The sequence below is a fragment of the Macrobrachium rosenbergii genome, chromosome 30 (genome assembly GCF_040412425.1).
Source record: "Macrobrachium rosenbergii isolate ZJJX-2024 chromosome 30, ASM4041242v1, whole genome shotgun sequence".
NCBI classification, from domain to species: Eukaryota; Metazoa; Arthropoda; class Malacostraca; order Decapoda; family Palaemonidae; genus Macrobrachium; species Macrobrachium rosenbergii.
In genome coordinates, this window is record NC_089770.1 from 291,001 (window position 1) to 296,000 (window position 5,000).

At 39.0% G+C, this 5,000-nt stretch overlaps 1 protein-coding gene across 1 annotated transcript in view; it reads left to right on the forward strand.

Moving 5' to 3' along the window:
* Positions 1 to 5,000, forward strand: part of LOC136854882 (chaoptin) — a 356,140-nt gene that overhangs the window by 78,563 nt on the left and 272,577 nt on the right.

Consider the following 5,000-nt stretch of genomic DNA (forward strand, 5'->3'; position numbering starts at 1 on the left):
GGGATCACAACAAGCCTTCTTTACCAACTTGTTTATCCGATTCTATCAATCAATAGGGGCTTACCAGCCTCAGCCAGGCATTCATGAAGTATTCACAGGGAACTCCGAACGGCTCAGAGCAAGGGGGAGTGAGAGTTCGGGGCGGGGGAGGGAGTGAGGGTGGTAGGAGGACCCTAGAATCCCTAAGTATTCAATCTCCCTACGACCACGAGTCTTAAAATAATTCCCCCTCCAGCCAAAAGTCTCTTCTGGGACTGTCAGAACGATGTTTGGATCACAAAAATGGTTCCATTTTTACTCCATCTACCACAGTTGAGTACAGTGCCATTTCTGCTCCATCTACCACAGTTGAGTACAGTGCCATTTCTGCTCCATCTACCACAGTTGAGTACAGTTCCATTTCTGCTCCATCTACCACAGTTGAGTACAGTTCCATTTCTGCTCCATCTACCACAGTTGAGTACAGTACCATTTCTGCTCCATCTACCACAGTTGAGTACAGTTCCATTTCTGCTCCATCTACCACAGTTGAGTACAGTTCCATTTCTGCTCCATCTACCACAGTTGAGTACAGTACCATTTCTACTCCATCTACCACAGTTGAGTACAGTACCATTTCTACTCCATCTACCACAGTTGAGTACAGTACCATTTCTACTCCATCTACCACAGTTGAGTACAGTACCATTTCTGCTCCATCTACCACAGTTGAGTACAGTGCCATTTCTGCTCCATCTACCACAGTTGAGTACAGTACCATTTCTACTCCATCTACCACAGTTGAGTACAGTGCCATTTCTGCTCCATCTACCAGTTGAGTACATTTCCATTTCTGCTCCATCTACCACAGTTGAGTACAGTACCATTTCTACTCCATCTACCACAGTTGAGTACAGTACCATTTCTGCCCCATCTGCCACAGTTGAGTACAGTACCATTTCTGCTCCATCTACCACAGTTGAGTACAGTGCCATTTCTGCGCCATCTACCACAGTTGAGTACAGTACCATTTCTACGCCATCTATATATATATGATAGTATATATATATATATATATATATATATATTATATATAGTATATATATATATATATATATATATATATATATATATATATATATATCACTGCAGTTAATTCTGTAGCCAAGAACATTTCTTTTAGAGTCTGATAGCTAAAGTGAATTAGGTGCTATGTAGCACCTTCGTTGATCAATTATTCTCACTTCACGTTAACCTTTCTTTTTTTTGGCTGAAATGTCAATTAATAATTAATATATTCGTGTATACGTCAGTGCAATTAATTCTGTAGCAAGAACCTTTCTTTTAGCCTTGCTTAGCTTTTAAAAATAATAATAATAATAATAATAATAATAATAATAATAATAATATATTTACTATATAATTGTGGATTTTTATTACAAAGATTGTTTGTCACGAAACTGTGAATTTCTTAGCAATAATAATAATAATAATAATAATAATAATAATAATAATAATAATAATAATAATAATAATAATAATAACATTCAGGTAGAAAATTTTATTTCATACTTTGTCTCCTGCAACAAAAATCTCCGATTACCAATTAATTCCATTCCTTTCTCTTTCACTTCAACCTCTTTATCCTATCTTATTTTTCTTTTTCCATCGTTATTCTCCATTACTTACCCTCTCCCTTCTTCGTGATGGAATATCTTACCGATAACTGATCCACTTTTTCAAACTGACGACTGCCCCTGATTTTTTTTTTTTTTTTATCTTGTTTGATTTTTAAGATTCTCGAAAATTGTGAAGTTTTTCGATTTTGAAATCGTGGTGGTGATATTTTGGTTTCATCATTGGAGATAAAACTAAAATAGAAAAAAAAATGGAAACATAAAATCAACGTCTTTAAAGATTAATAAGTAAAAAACGCTCCGGAATTTCTTCGGTGCAATCGAGTTTTCTGTACAGCCGCTACAGCGCACTATAATCAAGGCCACCGAAAATAGATCTATCTTTCGGTGGTCTCGGTATAATGCTGTGTGAGCCGCGGCCCATGAAACTTTAACAGCGGCCCAGTGGTGGCCTGGCCTATATCGTTGCCAGAAGCACGATCATGGCTAACTTTAACCTTAAATAAAATGAAAACTACTGAGGCTAGATGGCTGCAATTTGGCATGTTTGATGACTGGAGGGTGGATGATCTACATACCAATGTGCAGCCCTCTAGCCTCAGTAGTTTTTAAGATCTGAGGGCGGACAGAAAAAGTGCGGACGGACAGACAAAGCCGGCACAATAGTTTTCTTTTACAGAAAGAAAAAACACCGCACCTGACATGCATGAGGTGATAGGAATCGAGTGAAAGGTAGGAGGAGGTTTTTCTCCTGGTACTTATCTGGGATTAGTATCCTGTGTCGAGGGAGAGACCAGGGCGGAAAATGGCTAATTAAGAGAGAGAGAGAGAGAGAGAGAGAGAGAGAGAGAGAGAGAGAGAGAGAGAGAGACTTTGGTGGAAAATCGAAGATTTGAGTAATATCTGTGTGTGTGTGTGAGAGAGAGAGAGAGAGAGAGAGAGAGAGAGAGAGAGAGAGGGCAAAATGTGAGAGGGTGTATTGAGAGAGAGAGAGAGAGAGAGAGAGAGAGAGAGAGAGAGAGAGAGAGAATGCACTGAAGATAGATACGCAAATGAAACAGTAAAACCATACAAACAGTCTGTGTGAGAGAGAGAGAGAGAGAGAGAGAGAGAGAGAGAGAGAGAGAGAGAGAGAGAGAGAAAAGCAGTCCAGACCACAGAAACGCCATCAAAGGGCAAACGCTGATTAGGGATGAAAGGAATCACTAATTCAGAATTCCCCTACATACCCTTTTTCAGGGTCAAGGAGCGTAACCTCACGAGAATTAAGCTGCGCCCCCCCTAAAAAAAAAAAGATGAGAAGTGCGTAATTGAAGTGGCATTGAAGTCAAAGAAGTAATAAGTCGAATTTTGACTTCACTGGGAAAATGCTGTATGAAGGGGAGGTGGACTTTTGATATTAGTTAATTTTAAGAATTCTGTTTTTGCGAGTTTGTCAGAGAGTAATTTTGGGGTTAAGGATGTTAGGTTTCTTTGGGAATATAAATAAATATACATACACATATACATACACATACATACACATAAATTAGCCTTTCCAATCTACACTTAATCTCAAAACACACCATCTCCACCATCCATAAAAGCCTTCCGTCCCAGAATTAACTGGTGATGATATACTTTCCACGCCATTGTTTATGATACCTCTCCTATGAAAACTTGCGCGTAGGCCTACAATAACAAACCACGACGCCTAGTGACGCTCCTTAGGCCTAAATCTTCCCTGAGAAAACAACACAGAATTCGTTGGAGCATGGAAGGATCATAAGGGCTACTGAATTACTTAATAATAGGTAAGAGAAACTTGCAGTCCTATTGTAAGAATAACACTTGGATGTACCACAAATTCTGAAGTCATTTATGACGGGGCGTGTGAGTCTCTGGAAGGAGAGAGAGAGAGAGAGAGAGAGAGAGAGAGAGAGAGAGAGAGAGATTAAATCATATATAGATACCCAATCACCTTATTTATGTATATGGAGAGAGAGAGAGAGAGAGAGATTTCATAACATGAATATCACATAGATACACACTCACTGACCCTAATGTATGTATCCAGAAAAAGTAAGAAAATAACATTTCAGGAGAGAGAGAGAGAGAGAGAGAGAGAGAGAGAGAGAGAGAGAGAGAGAGAAATTAAATTACATACAGATTCACACTCACTGACCTAATGTACGTGCATGGAAAAAGTAGCGACAATATCGTGCTAGCAGAGAGAGAGAGAGAGAGAGAGAGAGAGAGAGAGAGAGAGAGAGAGAGAGATGAATACATTTCTCTGCCCCACGGAACGAAAATTTCTAACCTTGAATATCAAAAGTAAAATGATTTTAAAAGTAATTTTCAGGGGAAAACTACCGAGTTTGGATGAGAAATTTATGCAATTCGAGTCCGGTATTCAAAGGCGTCTCTATGCTTTATATTTGCAATATGAAACTCTCTTTTTCTAGCCAGCTATTTTTATCTCTCTCTCTCTCTCTCTCTCTCTCTCTCTCTCTATTTCAGTCTCTCTCTCTCTCTCTCTCTCAGTCCTCCTCACTCTCTCTCTCTCTCTCTCTCAATCCTTTTGTCTTTTTCTCTCTCTCTCAATCCTTTTCTCTTTTTCTCTCTCTCTCTCAATCCTTCTAACTCTCTCTCACTAATTCCTTCTCTGTCCTTCTCTCTCTCTCTCACTAGTTCCTTCTCTCCCTCTCTCTCTCTCTCTCTCTCTCTCTCTCTCTCTCTCCATCCTTCTCACTCTATTCATCCTTCTCAATCTCTCTCACTCAATCTCTCTCTCTCTCTCTCTCTCATAATCTCTCTCTCTCTCTCTCTCTCTCTCTCTCTCTCTCTCTTTCTCTCACACACACACACACACAAAATAAGCTCAATGTTGTTTGATGAAGGAAGTCTGAAGCCTGCGTATCAATTTAATATTCATAACCTTTGCACCATCCAGGTTAGTTGAAAATTCAAAAGCTTCAAAAGGTTGCATTTTGCCAATTCGATATTCTGCTTCTTTTTCTTTTTCTCTTTATTTTCTTTTACTTTTATTTTCTTGAATTTTTTTTTCTTTACGGTGGGTTGTGTGGGTTGTTATAGCATGGATGGGTATTGCAACACACTTTGCTGTTGGTGAAGAGAGAGAGAGAGAGAGAGAGAAAGATGTGGGGGAGGGGGAATCTTTGAAGGCATTGCCAGGTACTGTGGCATAAGTTGACTGAGGGGCGAGAAAGTGTTGGTTGGCGTAGATTATTCACACCCGCAAGCGTGCGCGCACACACGTATACCTGTCTATCTATCTATCTATCCAGCTATCTATCTAGCTATGTATGTCTATATACATGTATATGTATACGTATATATCTGTATTTTATATATGTATATATATCACACATATTTATATATATG